A 16,195-nucleotide genomic window follows, 5' to 3' on the forward strand; every position below is an offset into this window, starting at 1 on the left:
TAATGATGCAGCTTCGGCAAATGATTTCTGAGTGATCTCTAAGATAGTCACAAAGGATTGAGGCATCAGACTAGAAAGGGGTGGCTTTATGAAACAGATTACTGGATCAATGTTGGGTAATGACACCCAGGTCATGAAACAGGACATCAGGAAGAGTTAAAAAAAAAGGACAAGATAAATAGTTGGATAAATAAATAATCAAGACTTGGATAAAGAAAATGCTAGATGTTAGATAATAGGAGGAACGAGAGATGGAGGGCAATCAGAAGCACCACAGTTCTAAATTCTGGGAATGAATTGGATCTAAATACTGCAGAAACCTTGATTTCAACATAATAAGAGGAGAAAAGGAAACTGAGGTAATGTTTGGAAGGGACTACAAAGAAAAAGACAAAGTCCTATGATAGAAGGCAAGGCAAAGACAGTTATGAAAACAGCCAGAAGAGAAAGATGGAAGAAGATCAGATCAAACCAATGACCACTTCAGGAACTGGGCTTCAGGGAGCCATGGTTCAGATAATCAGTGTTGCACATCTCCAACCTCTACCCTTTCCATCCAAGATCCCCACCAGGGCTGTCAAAAGTTGAAAAAGTACTTACCTGGGTCTTTTGCAACTTTACTGGAGATCCATGTCTGTGAACATCAACTGAAGCAAGATGGCACTCTGGTGCTTATAGTGATAAATAAGTTCATCTACACTCAGTCTCAACCCAGCCAGCTCTGTTAAAGAGTGGGACTGTGCCCTGTGAAATTATGCCCAAGGACCTGCAGGAGCCGGTGGGGGGGGGGGAGGGGGGGGAGGTGTTAAAGCTGGGAGCAGCACTTCAGAAAGCACATGGAAGTGAATCAGTGCTCTTGCTAGCTGGGTTTTTTTGGTACGCACTGAGGTTAGACTCTTGCTCTAACATGCTGCCTTCAAGAAAAGTCTTTGTATTTTATATACAATAATTTATTTAAAAAGGATGTTCCCTTTGGCCTGTCAAAAACAAACATCAGCTTTTGCTATCTTCAGCTTGAAGATGTCTGTTTTCGTTTATAGTACATAAAATAATTTAAAATACATGACAACAGGGAAGTATGTACAAGAAAAGTAACTCTAATGTTCTGTAGAGTGCAGATTGAAGTACTGCATATAAAATCCCCTCACAGTCTTAACTCTTAGTGCATCCTCAGTTCTGAGGGGCACCATAGCATCAAGTAGCCACTGCAGACACAGACCTATGCTCGGACAGCTGACCAGAGTCCAGCTCCCCATCACAGTTTAGGGACTGTTGCCATTTCAGTGAGATATCGAACTAAGGGCATGCAATACCTGCAGATCATTAACTCTGGAAGGATCAGAATCTGCAGCACACATGAGGAGGGAAAGTATAATTCTCTGTTTACTACTGGACTCAAGCAGCATGTTAGAGCTTTGGGCCACAGACGGGAAGGATATGTGTGAAATGGTAGAAATATTCACTTAGTAAACCTCCCTACCTTAGCCAAGGCTTTGAAGAAAGACATTGAGGAGAAAGCAGCCTCAGGGGTTCGAGTGCTTCCTGGTGCCCTTGTGTTCCTTACAGCAGTTTCATTGGGAACCACTGGAAATGTCTTAGGATGTCAAAGGAGCCAAGAAAAAGGTGCTGGAGCTTAAAGGAATGTGTGCAATGTAAGACACTATCGCTGTTATTTTCACTGTGCCTAACTATTCTATATATCCTAGGTTTCCCATGTCAATAAACACTCTTCAATTTTCTGCAAAGAATGATCATTGAAATGATCATTTAAAGCACAATGATCTACACTTGATCAAATTTTATCTGCTAGTCCTCTGCCCCACATACATCTTTAGCAAACCTCTAATTTTGCAATAGATTATGTTTAAAGTTCTCCCATCGCAGGTCTTGCTTGGCCATAGGCTGTTGGATGGCACATTCTCTTATGGTTGTGTTCATTGTTGATTAGAAAATGGGAATGTTTACATTAAAAGTCCAAATAAGCCTTCAATGACCCTTTGTAAATACACTAGACTTGCTGGATTGTGAAATAAGAGATTGCAGGTATGCAAAACTGCAGCCAGTAAATGCATAAAATAATCTACAAAGGTCCATCACTTGATAAATGCTTTATAAACGGCAAATAGTTATTATAAAGAGATGCATCAAGACCTCCCATACAATGGCGACCAGGACTTTTCAATTTAAGGTGAGTTGCACACTTCTCAGTGACTGCTTTCCAGAGCTGAGAGATTGCAGAAACCAAAAGTTATCCCAATTTCTACAACCTGGGGGAGAACAGCTGCCTGTGGAAAGCACGTGAATCCCTTCACTGGCTAGAAACAGACACAAATTACCTGACACAAAAATATGATATTCATCATATCTATGTAAGTAAGTGAAGGAGCCCATGTCTTAACCTGTCTGAACTGAGACTGGAAATTAACAATGAACAGTTGATCATTTCACAGCATCACAGAGTTCTGTTTGTCTATGCTTTTGGTTGGCCATCTTGTATGACAGATTCCTGAAGGTCTGCTTGAAGTGTTCTATCTTATTTGTCATTGTAGCAGTCTTGAATGCCTCTGCTGTGATTATTTCTTTAAGTTATTGAATAATCAGCCCATAGTTTCTACCCATCATCATTCAATGTCTTTCCTTGTCTAATGCACCTGTTGCTGATACATCTCACTCAAATGTAGCAAGAATGTGAGAGATCCTAGAAAACTGGACCTCAGAAACACCTGCAAGGCTTGCTATTTCCTTCCCTGCCTTCATCTTTGAGTCATTCTGTGATGATGTGACCCATGAAGGATACCTCTTTCAGTTTGGATGTTAATTTTTGCTCAGTTTTTGTTTCTCTCTAGCTCTGTCATGGGTGGTCCTAAACCCAGCTACAAAGAGAGGAGGGTTGGGCATGGGGCTAGCAACCCCATATAACTGCAGTGCTACAGAAGCTCCAAAGACTTTATCCCTGGGAGACGAAGGAGAAGATGGGCTACACCTGGAATAACTTTGATGATTGGACAGAAAGCTCTGGTGAGTTGCTGCCAGTAGCCTGTGCCCCAGTAGGAGTGATGGGCTTCTCTCGGCTTCTATGTACCAAAACTCATGGTCTTGTCAACTTCTGCAACAGCCCACCCTTCTGTAAAGACAAAGAAATCATTTGCTATTATCATTACACCAAGAATTCCTTCAAATGCTAGACCCGGCCTTCACTGAAACTCTTCGGGTTCAGTTCCAGTCGCAATTATTGATATCCTCCAAAATATGTGGATAGATGTTGGATACAAACTCTTGTGATTAAACTCCTCACACCAAAATCCTTTCTTCATGTTCAGCACAGTGGAAACCTCTGCTCTTTTCAGACATAGAAGATAACTTCAGTTGGCTTTGTCAGAAAAGGTTTCCTCATCAGTTTGATGTTAAAGTCATTGGATCCAAAGAGATCCTTGGCTCATTTGGATTATCCACGCACACAATGTCCAAGAGACAGGAGTATCCAATTACCTTTATCCTTCAAACTCAGCTTCCCATTTCCCTGAATTCCCTTCAGCTTTCTAGTTCCTTCAAATTAATTTGCAAATTAATCTTCTAGAAAGATACTTGCTGATGAGGATGGAACTCTGCAGGTTCTCTATCAGTAATTATTTGTTCCAGTTACTAATGATCAACATACATTCCACTTTGGCTTTGATTTTTTTTACTAGTATATGGACATTGTTAGGAATATCCTTCCTTGGCTGCCTAAGAACTGAGGAGACAGATAAGAGTTAATCACATGGCCAGGTTCAAAGTCACACATAAGTCAGTATGATAAGGGTGGCAAGTGTTTGGCCCCGAGCAACTTTAGTAAACCAAAAGGATGTTTATGGACTTTGATTGATTTGATAGCTACCATAATGTGACCAGCTTATTTTTTAATCCCTGATTTAATTACTTGAATTTAACGTACAAATGTAATATGGGATTCAAACGTCTTTCTCATGTTTCTTCTCTCTAAGCTTAAGGAAATGTAGGCCAAGTCTGTTTAAAATCTACTCACAGAATAAAGTCGCCAGTACAAGGATCAATCTAGTGAACCTGGGAGAGTGCACTCACACATGCCCACAATCCCACACATAGATTCACACACACACTCTCTCTCTCTCACACACGCACACCCACACTCCTACACACAGATGCACACACTCATACACACACACACACACACACACACACACACACACATCCACACTCCCACACACAGATGCACACACATACACACACACACACACACACACACGCACATCCACACTCCCACACACAGATGCACACACTCATACAGACACACACACACACACGCACACATCCACACTCCCACACACAGATGCACACACATACACACACACACACACACACGCACACATCCACACTCCCACACACAGATGCACACACATACACACACACAGAAAGGATTGCTTTGTAGACGATGAAAAGGCTTCAATGTTAGTAGGTTAGTTGGTCACACAGGATACCCTCTCTGACCTGTTGGTATAGACACAGTGTTTATATGATTGGTCCAAGCTAGCTTCTAGTCAACGGTGACCCCAAGGTTGCCGATAACAGTGGTGAGTGAGTGTGGTAGTGTCGTTGAATATCAAGGATAGATGGCTGAAGATGATCATAGCATAGCACTTTTCTGGCAGAAATGTAACTAGCCACCGACTTCTTTCTGCAATTTGCATTCGAAGAGCAACCTGAGAGCTGTGACAAAGTGTTTTATAAAGACAAGGTAATGGCTGCGATAAGTTCTATGTTATAAAATGCAACAAGCAAGTAGCTATAACAAAGCAACATTAAAATTTGTTCGGTGATCTTTTCCGATTCAGCAAGGGGCATTCGCAAATGTATTTGCAAACAAAGGAGTCACTTTACATCAGGTAAGCACAAGAAATCACTTAATTAGAATTTCATAAAGTATGCAATACAGAAAGGAAAACAAATGTTAATGAGGTAACAGTGCAGAAAAACAGCTAATACTTATCCTCCTCTAAATAAGCTGATCTGCAGAATGCCAGAGGGAAGCACAAATTGGACAACCGTTCACACCACCCTCTTTCTCTTTCTCTCACCCACCCTACCTATTTGTCCCTGTCTTCTCCACCTCTTAGCAGAAGCACTGGTCATGACCCAGCCCAAGAGAAGATATCCCCTGCACAAAGAAAGTGTCCCCTTTAATACCCTTCAAGATCCCTTCTAAACTCAAACATCTCTTAACCCTGTACTTTCCCATGGTAAGGCCCCATTTGGCACCTGCACTTGCACCTGCACAATGATCTCATCTTCCCTAGACAAACATAAATTCATCTCTATCTTCTTTCAAGGCTGTAGACTAGTATTCTTTTCACTTTCTCAAAATAATCCCTCTCCAATCTAAGACCATTTTGTCTTACAGACTTCCATTTTAGTTCAGCACATACCAAGGAGGAATCAATTTTAACTCTTTCCTAACAGCAGCAAAGGAGGTGTTGGCTAAAAAACAATAACTACAATCTAAAAATCAGTGAATGGGAATGAAGCAAGGACAGGGGAAACAGAAAAACCAAAAGTCTTTGTTCTTGCCATGTGGTTGCAGGAATGGAGATGGCCATTTTGTGAGAACATCCTTTGTAGTTGCCATTTTGTGAACTGTTTTGAAAACTGGTTCTTGTTCAGGGATAGCTTAATCAGAGCAATTAAACGTGGACATATGGAGTTTTCTGCTAAAGGTTACCTAAACCAGAAACTTCCAGTCAACATGGAGCCTGCATATAACGCTCCTTCAGTCGACACACATTGCACTTCTTTTCTGCCTTTTATGTTTTTACTTCATTGTGGATGTGGTTCTAGAACTATTGGAGCCTGTGATCTGGAGTTTGAAGATAGTTTGGATGTTCCAATGCTCTGCAGTCTCTAAGAGGATTTGGGAGGCAGAGGTGGCAGGCACGTGCAGGCTGCAGTACTGGCAAGCTGACGTTCGACTCCATTTTACCTATTAAAGCTTCGGCTGTTCACCAATTAAACTGACGCAGGTGATTGAAACATTGAACCAGATGCTTCAATGCTCTGTAGTCTCCAAGAGAATTCCGGGAGACAGAGGCAGCATGTGAGAACCTCATGGCAAGACGACTGTAGGACGGGGCATGAGCCAATGTTTGACTCAATTTCACCGATTAATCCAACAAGGGAGATTGAAGCTTCAAGGAGACTGCAGAGGGTGAGGACAGGCTGCCTGTCCCTTGATCACTGAGGATCACTCTACTATGCTACTAGAGAAGGAAGCGCCTGGCTCGTGCTCGGAGAATGTTACCCAGGTTATCTGCATTTTGGATGTGGACTCGGACTCTAGACTGATTTTTCAGTCTTGAAGCTTTTTACGTTCTGTTTTTCTCCAATCTTTCTCTATTTTCTTATGTGGGGAGAGGGATTTGGGGGTCAATGGGCCTGTTCTGTTTTTGTTTGTTTTTGGGGTGAGGAGGAGGGATTTGGGGATTGATGTGCCTGTTCTGTTTTTGTTTGTTTTTGGGGTGAGGAGGAGGGATTTGGGGATTGATGTGCCTGTTCTGTTTTTGTTTGTTTTTGGGGTGAGGAGGAGGGATTTGGGGATTGATGTGCCTGTTCCGTTTTTGTTTGTTTTTGGGGTGAGGAGGAGGGATTTGGGGATTGATGTGCCTGTTCTGTTTTTGTTTGTTTTTGGGGTGAGGAGGAGGGATTTGGGGATTGATGTGCCTGTTCCGTTTTTGTTTGTTTTTGGGGTGAGGAGGAGGGATTTGGGGATTGATGTGCCTGTTCCGTTTTTGTTTGTTTTTGGGGTGAGGAGGAGGGATTTGGGGATTGATGTGCCTGTTCTGTTTTTGTTTGTTTTTAGGGTGAGGAGGAGGGATTTGGGGATTGATGTGCCTGTTCTGTTTTTGTTTGTTTTTGGGGTGAGGAGGAGGGATTTGGGGATTGATGTGCCTGTTCCGTTTTTGTTTGTTTTTGGGGTGAGGAGGAGGGATTTGGGGATTGATGTGCCTGTTCCGTTTTTGTTTGTTTTTGGGGTGAGGAGGAGGGATTTGGGGATTGATGAGCCTGTTCCGTTTTTGTTCACTTTTTGTGTAGGGAGGCGGGACTTAGTGTTGATAATCGCGCTGGCTTTCATTTCTTTCTTGATTTCATGGCTACCTGGATAAGAAGGATTTCAAAGTTGTATATTTTGATAATAAATGAACCTTTGAAGATGAGACCATTCTCTGATAAGAAGCTCCAAAATGGCAGGCTTGCAAAAGGAGCAGCCTGTGATCTGGTCACCTGGGCCCCAGTGTTTGGCTGATCTGGTTGGATTGGTTTGAACTGGTCTGAATTAGACAAAACAAAAGAAATCGCCAAAGGCACAAGGCTGAGGGCAAGAGCTATAAAGCAATACTGCTCGTGGCTTTGGGCTACATCCAATGAGAAGCTGACACAGTCAGTCAGATGAACTTGTGCCAAAGAAATTGCAAGATAACATATTAATCTGATAAGGAAAAGGATACGAATGGAGAATTTGGGGATCGTGGACAGCAACAACTCTGTGGTGACCATTTATCGCATAAGTAGATGAGCCCAGGTCAGAAACATAGAAATATCAGGATCGAGAAGAACGCATTGCCAACCTGGAATCTTTTTCCCAGATATTGTCTTTGACAGTGCATGGAGGGGAGCTCAGGGAAACCTAACGGGTATGCACATCGGTACTTAGTTGGGTAAATTTATTTGTTTGTTAGCTGAGCCAATAAAGGTAGTTGTCTGTGAATACAGATTCTCTCTGTGCCTAACTGATCATTATTATTATTGAGAGTTAATAGTTCTAATGGAGAGGAGAGTGAAATAGATCAGGTAAGTAGAATATTGATGAAATAGTTTGTTTCTATAATGTTTGTGGAAACTGCAGTAGGTAAGAAGCTAGAGAGTCTCAGGAAGTATAAAAGTCAACTTATTGCCAAGTGTGCTTTCACAGTCTAGTCACCTGATTTCAGGAAGGATGTCAAGGCTTTGGAAAGGGTACAAGGATTTGCCTGGTTTTGATGGTATGAACTATAAAAGTTTGAACAAACTTGCATTGTTTTCTCTGGGGTGGCAGAGACTGAGGTTTACAAAATGGTGAGAAACACTTATATGGTAGATAGTGAGAATCTTCTTTCAGGATAGAAACGTTAAAGATTAGAGACATGCATTTCAAGTGAGAGGGCAAGAATTTAAAGGAGAGGGCAAGGCTTTTACACTGAGTGCGACAGCTGTCTGAAACGGGCTCCAAAGGTAATAGTGGAAGCATTACAGTAGTGTTGTTTAAGAATCTGTTAGAACATGCAGTGGGTATGGATCATATGCAGGCAGAAGAAATTTAGTCTAGTATGACTTTGTATTCAGCACAGCCATTGTAGGCTGAAGGATTGGTTCCTGTCTGTACTGTTCTTTGTTCCATATTCTATTCCACACTCCACATAAATTAACCATCAGTAACAGCCCCCAGGTGAATGGATAAACACTCTCCTACAATAAAATAAAGTTTTATTCTCAGAGCCAGTCACTGCAGGATGGTTCTTGTTTTTGTCATTGAATGAAGCTTTTGTGAAATACTCAGAGGTTGGGGATGGTTTATCTCTGGTTCCCCCTTCACTATACTGAGAAGTTTAACAGACTTCACACCCCATCGGAATCTCGACTGCTTGCTCCATATGTTCCCTTCAGTAGCGTAGTGAGCGTTGTGATTAGAAGCTTCCGTTCCTATGACTGTCAATCTACGTCAAGTCAGGCTTTACAGACCACATGTAACGTTTGACTCTCACGGTAAAGATTGACACTTGATAAATGAATACTACGTTGAGGTCCCTCAGGACTTCTGGAATTCAATACGGAAAGTCTCAACCATCTAGGAATTCTAGCATAACATTCTTGTCCATTAGACAACTGAGTTATTTCAGATGCAATTGAATTGTGTCCTTGAATTAGATCAGGTGCCTTCAATGTAATGTCATTTGCATAAATTGTATAAAACATCTGAGGTGTGAAATCTACTTTTAAAGAGTCCAGCCCAATGCTCAGTGATCCACCTTTCACACGGTTAGGTGCCACGGATGAAGAATAGGAAGACGGAAATGTTAATCATTGTTCCATCTCTGCCACCCACTATGTGTGCTTTCAGTCACCCTGTCTTTCTAATTACAGAGAGAATAAAGTAAACTCGTCTACTGATGGTTTCTAACTGGGAGATACACAATGCACAATAGTTTTAGTGGAATCAGAAGTCTCAGTGGAAATTGCACATCTTGTAATTGTAATTGTAATTGGTTTATTATTCTTGCATGTACCAAGGTGCTGTGATAAGCTTTGTTTTGCATGCCATCCATACAGATAATTTCACCACATAAATGTATTGTGCTAGTACAAAGGAAAAAGCAATAGCAGAATCTAGAATATAGTTTTACACTTACAGAGAAAATGCATTGCAGGCAAAGATGAAGTGCAAGACCATGAAGAATAGATTGTGAGGTTAAGAGTGTCTTATCATACAAGAGTCCATTCAAGAGTCTTATGACAGTGGGACAGAAGCTGTCCTTGAGCCTGGTAGTATGTGCTTTTGAGCCTCTTGTATCTTCTGCCCAATGGAAGGTGGAGAAGAGAAAATGTCCAGGTGGAAAGGGTCTTTCTGAAGCAATGAGAGTTCATGGAGCTTATGTTGGCTTTTGTAGAGTGCTAAGCTATGCCAACAACAATAGTTTGGCAAGTTTCTCACAGCCTTGGACATAGCATTCACCATACTAAACCTAAGAAGTATGAGGTCATCTGCCTCAATGACTTTTGTCCAGTAGCATTTACATCCACTGCGATGAAGTGTTTTGAGTGGTTGGTGATGAAACATATCAAGTCCTGCCTGAGAAGTGACTTAGATCCGCTACAGTTTGCCTACCGGAGCAACAGGTCCACAGCAGATGCCATCTCATTGGTTTTTCACTCAACCCTGGAACATCAGGACAGCAAAGATGCATGTTGTATGTCAGGATGTTGTTTATCAACTACACTTCAGCATTCAACACCATCATCCCCTCAACACTAATCAATAAGCTCTTAGGCTTTGGCCACAATACCTCATGATCGCTCTTCATACAGGTGCCAAACAAGGCTGCGTGCTTAGCCCCCTGCTCCACTCACTTTACACTTATGACTGGCTAAGCACAGATCCAATGCCATGTTCAAGTTTGCTGACGACACCGCTGTCATAAGCTGTATCAAAGGAGGTGATGAATCAGCATATAGAAGGGAGACTGAAAATCTGGCTGAGTGCTGCCATAACAACAACCTCTTACTCACTGTCAGCAAGACCAAGGAGCTGATTATTGACCAGGAGAAGAAAACCAGTCCTCATTGAAGAGGGTCAGCAAGTTTAAACTCCTCAGTATTATCACGTTGTAAGACTCCTCCTAGGCTCAGTATGTAAGGCAATGCTTCTCTTTCCTTAGGAGAATTGGCATGATATCTAAACCTTTGACAAACTTCTATTGATGTGTAGTGGAGAGTATATACGTGGATTGGCTCCATCACAGCCTGGTATGGAAACACCAATGTCATTGAATGGAAAATCCTACAAAAAGGAGTGGATATGGCCATATGCATGCTATAGAGAGAATGCAGAGGAGATTGACAAGGATATTGCCTGGATTGGAAGGCGTACCTTATGAAAATAGGTTGAGTGAACTTGACCTTTTCTCCTTGGAGCGACGGAGTAAGAGAGGTGACCTAATAGAGGCATATAAGATGATGAAGGGCATTAATCGTTTGGCTAACCAGAGGCTTTTTTCCAGGGCTGAAATGGCTAACACAAGGGGGCATAGCTTTAAGGTGCTTGGAAATAGGTACCGAGGAGATGTCAAGGGTAAGTTTTTCACACAGAGAGTGGTGATGCGTGGAATGCACCGCCAGCAGCGGTGGTGAAAGTAGATACAATAAGGTCTTTTAAGAGCCTCCTCTTAGGTAGGTACATGGAGCTTAGAAAAATAGAGGGCTATGCACTAGGGAAATTCTAGGCAGTTTCCAGAGAAGGTTACATGTTTTGCACAACATTGTGGGCCGAATGGCCTGTTATGTCCTGTAGATTTCTATGTTCTATGGTCCAGTCCATAACAGGTAAATCCCTCCTCACCATGCAGTTCATCTACACAAAACAAGAGGGCAGCATCCAACATCAAGGACCCCCATTACCAGGACATGCTCTCTTCTCACTGCTTCCATTAGGAAGTGTTACGATACGCACCTGAATGCACCACATTCCAGAGTTTAGTTGCTCTAATTCTCCAGAGAATGGATAACTGACACAGTCACTTTAACAATTCTGGGCCATTCTGCCAATTGGCCATGCTTTGGCACCAAGATTTGGATATTTAAAGAGCATCTGAACTCAGGTTCAGTGCTCAATTTTCAGCTCAGCAATTATTCAGTCTGTGATTGTGTTTAGGATTTCTGTCTCATTTGGATTCTCATAGAGCATTAGGTTGAGAAACCTACACTCGTCTCAGCCCCAATTCTAGTTTTGAATACTCCGGCACTTGGGTCCTTAATATCCTCACCTAGGCCTCTCATCATAGGGAGAGGGTACAAGAGCCTCAGGTTCAGAAACAGTTATCACCCCTCAGCCTTGGCTCTTGAACCAAAGGGGATAGCTTCACGCAACTTCACTTGCCCCATAATTGAAATGTTCCCACAAACTATGGACTCACTTTCAAGGTCTATTCATCTCATGTTCTCAACATTTACAATATTCCATATTTATTAATTATTATTATTTCTTTCTCTTTGTATTGCACAGTTTGTCGTCTTTGCACCTGGTTGACCACACAAGTTGGTGCATTCTTCCACTGTTACTGTTATTGTTATTATTCTACGAATTTAGAGCATATTCCCACAAGAAAATGAATCACAGGGTTGTATATGGAGACATATATGTACTTTGATGGTAAACTTACCTTGAACTTTGGTGTATCCGGATAGGTGCATCAATAAAAAATTGGTGAGATTCAACAGGTACTTGCCAAATTTCCTTAGCCTCCTGAGGAAGTAGAGGCATGGTGTGCTTTCTTGTCCATGGCATCTACATGGAGGGCTGGGACAAAGTAATGGTGATGTTTACGCCAAGAACTGGAAGCTCTGAACCATCACCGCCTCAGTGTCATTAATGTAATCAGGATCGTCTGCACTGCCCTGCTTCCTTATGTCAATAGCCAGATCTTCAACAGTTAGCACAAAAAGGTTCACATTTTATTAGTGTGGCAACCATTGTAGAGAAGAAAATGTCCCTCTAAGATGACCAACTCAAGTAGCAAGAATCTTATTTATATCTAATGGCATTTTTAGCACCATCATTTGAGGTGCTTCAGCGTGTACAGTAGTGACAATAGGTTTTTGCCAATAAAGAAAAGTGAGCCATTTTATGTTTAATGAAACTCATATTGAACTGCAAAACCTAAACACAAACGCACACTTAAAACCTTGACGTAATAACATCAACATGTCAGACCAGCCTCTAGAAGTGAAATCCCAACTCCGTGTTGGTAGTTGTGAATTACGTACACAGCTGCCCTGCTTGGGTCCTGTGTTCCATAGATGAAGAAACAACAGATTCCTTTGGCTCCTCCAGAGGTGTGTTGACATGGTCTTGGTCATGTTAGGACACCTGGGGCATGGCAGTGAAATAACTCCAAACCTTGGTGGTTTAAGGTGGTCTATCAAAATATGTTCAGGTTTATCCCTCTCATCTTTTCTTCCTTTTCCAGAACATGGAAGGGACCATCATAAGGGGGCCAAAGGAGATGTTGATGTGCATCATGGCAAACAAAAACAAGGAGAGCAACTATTGGCATGCTCAGACTCTATTAACTCAAAAGTCTGTAAAGGTGGTTTTCATCAATCAGTATTTATCATGTTCCGGCAGACTCACCACTCTTGCAGCCATGAAACTGCTGAGAGATTCTACCACATAGTAGAATTTGGAGTCATTGGTGGAGAATTCTCACAGAGTGAATTGGACCCCAACTGCTACGTATCAAATGACAGCATTTTGCTCCCAAAACTCTGGCAGTTTCAAAATGACTGCATTGGCCAACAGGTTCAATAACTCCGGAATCGTCCTAGAGCATTGGGTCCACCAAAGTAGGTTTTCACAAGTAAGGCAAAGTGAGGTATTTTATGTTTAGTGAATCCATAACATGTTATTGAACTCCAAAAACTAAACACAAAATTGCTAAAAATCTTTACATAATAACATCATCACATCAAACCAGATTCCGAAAGTGAAACCCCAACTCAATGTTGTTTGTTGTGAATTATGTATATTTCTCCCTATTACATTACCCTGCAACATCAGCATCAACGTTGTTCAAAGATATGAGGGTTGATCTTGCTGAGATTTTAGATCCATGATGGTGAGAAGTTGAAACATTTCCACCAGTTGGAGAGTCTTTAATTCAGAATTATAGTTATAAGATTAGGGGGCGTTGGTTTAAAGCTAAGATTTGCAAGAATTTCTCTCATAATAATCAGTGGAATTCTCTGCCCAGATGTCTGTAGAGACTGGATCATGAGAAGTTATATAATTTGTTAAAAGATCAGGAAATTGGGGGCACTGGCGAGCGGGCATGTGAGAGGTTGTAGCCTGGAACTGATGAAATTGAACTGAGAGTAGGGCAGTCCTGTTCCTATTTTCTTGTATTCAGAGGTGGAAGCACTCACACTGTCATTTACTGAAGACCAACTCCAGGTTTTTCCAGCAAATGGAGAGACATAAGTGTATTTAAACACCCAAAACTACATTACGGAATGAAAATGAGCCACTAGGCTTAAGTTATGAATCAACTGAAAACCAACTGATACAAGGTGTTGTTCCTTCTCCCGTATCTAACTGAGCCTCTTCCTTGATCCATCGACCTTGGCACCCACTCCTACATCACACCAATGTAAGCTGTCTGCTTTGGAACTGGTGAAATTATATAGGCTATTGTACATACACCTAGCTGACTGGCTTAAAGCTTTTTATAACCATCCTCCTCTGTTGCAGCTTTTTCTGTATAAACAAAAACCAAAATCTGGTAAATCCATACCCAGTCCAAATTCTGACCCTATCCTCTTGGGGAGACCCGCTGCTTTTTAATATTATTTAGGGAACTGAATATTCTGATTGCATTCCAAGGCACACGGAGTAGTACTCTTACCCTGTAGGAATGATGGTGAAAAGTAGAGGGAGGCTGAGGGTTTTCCCAGAGTCTCATATTTCCATGTGAAAGTACAGGAATCGGCTGGGCTGAAATGAAATTGTAACAGTCATCAGAAGTGCTTTGATGTGGTGCTTTGATCTTCTGTCTGAGCTTTTGTAAGGCCTACAGTTACAGTATTGTCACTAGAATATCACTCTTTCACAGAAAAGGCCCAGAGTTTGGCAGGACATACTGTAAATATTGATGTGTAAAATTGCTGTATAACTAAAAATCTAACTTTCAAGCATGACTAGCCCATTGGCGGCATCATTAAATTAAACTCCACCAAGCCTCTCCAGTAGGTGAAGCACCTACCAGGATGTTGTTGACTTGGAGAGAACATAATTTGATTCCAGATGTGCTCAACAACTCAGCAACACAAGAATTTTGAAATCTGGACACAGCTTCTGGTACTGGACAGAGATTACAGTATTTTGAACCAAGAATGCAAGAAAATAGCAGGAGGCTATCTAACTCCCTTAAATCTGGCCCACTTCTCAAAACAATCTACCCCAGACTTAATAATTTCCTCTGTGCAGGCTTCTTATAGTGGTAACTTCCTCGAGGACAGAAGATGGAGCACCACGGGAAACCTGCAGGGTCACAAGGAGAAGGTGTTAACTCAACACAGCATCTGAGGTTGAAATGGAGCTTTAGCCATTGGGTGCCACAAGGCAGCAGCACTAACTGCTACACTACTGTGCTGCCCCCTACTGCCATCGTTTCATTTAAATTGGTATTCTTTATTTCCTTTTAATTTATTCTCTTTTAAGTATAAAAGTGTGCCTTTAATCACCTCTTCTCAACTCTGAAAGCCTTACGTTTCTATCTTCTGTTCATAATTAAGTCTTCTCAACTTGTCAAGGGCGATGTATCTTGTACAGAGTTTTATAAGCAAGTTGACTTTGGGTTCCTTAAAGATGCATTGAATTAATTCAGATAATGTGCCAAATCTTGAGAGGAAGAATAGAGATGAAAATAGATTTTCATCATGTCAAACATTTGGCTTGTCCGTTAGGTGGAACAGTGCATTTCCAAGGGATGCAAGACCACTGATGTGATGAAACTCCATTCTTTAGGATGGCAACACCAGTTCTGAATGAATCTGCAATAATGGACCAGCTTGAGCTCAAGTCATTAAACTAGCTATAATTGTTAGGTGAGCACGTACTGTAGAAAAATTCATTGAGAAAAGTTGCAAGAGTACATCTATGAGAAATGAGAATACATCCCAGGCACGATGGAGCTTATGCATAGGTTTTCAGAGATAATCTTGAATTTTTGAAGCCTGTAGCAAGCCAGTGAGTTTTTTAAATGTAAAATTCAGCTCCGTAAGTCAGAATTCCATTGTTTCTCAGTATTTTTCATGAGTTTGTGAAGCTTTCTTTTGGTTGATGTTTCAAACTTCTGTTCAGAAATCAGAAACTTCTGTTGAGAATGCTATTGCAATATCACTCAGCAAGAGCACACATGAGGGGCTCTTCATCTGGGGCCAATGTGTACTAGATAATTTTCCATCCATTAAAGCTCATAGATTGTAAATTGTACCAACACTCCAGTGTTGTGAGGTTCCTGAATGCTTGCTTCTGGTTAGGCTGAGAGCACTCCCAGGGGAGCTGAATAAAGTGAGAGCTGAAAGAGAAGTATGCAAGGTGCTTCAAATTAATTATAGTAAAAGGACCCATGTTCTTTATTGCTCAAGATAGACAAGGCATTCCTAAACCAATCTCAAAAACAGTGAATACATACATGCTCCACAATTTAATACTTCTTCAACTGTGTAAGCAGCTGTTTGGTTAATAGGAGTGAAACAGACCTGATGTATCACAGAGAGTTGAACATATAATTCAGGCAAAGACATCCATACAGTATTGCTGTAAGTATTTCTTACAGTTAAAGTATTAAACTAAGTTCATTGTTAGCGTCTCAGGTGA

At 41.4% G+C, this 16,195-nt stretch overlaps 1 pseudogene; it reads right to left on the reverse strand.

Moving 5' to 3' along the window:
- Positions 1-12,138: 12,138 nt before the first annotated feature.
- Positions 12,139-16,195, reverse strand: part of LOC132406593 (uncharacterized) — a 43,007-nt pseudogene continuing 38,950 nt past the window's right edge.

This window comes from Hypanus sabinus, chromosome 16 (genome assembly GCF_030144855.1).
Source record: "Hypanus sabinus isolate sHypSab1 chromosome 16, sHypSab1.hap1, whole genome shotgun sequence".
NCBI lineage: Eukaryota > Metazoa > Chordata > Chondrichthyes > Myliobatiformes > Dasyatidae > Hypanus > Hypanus sabinus.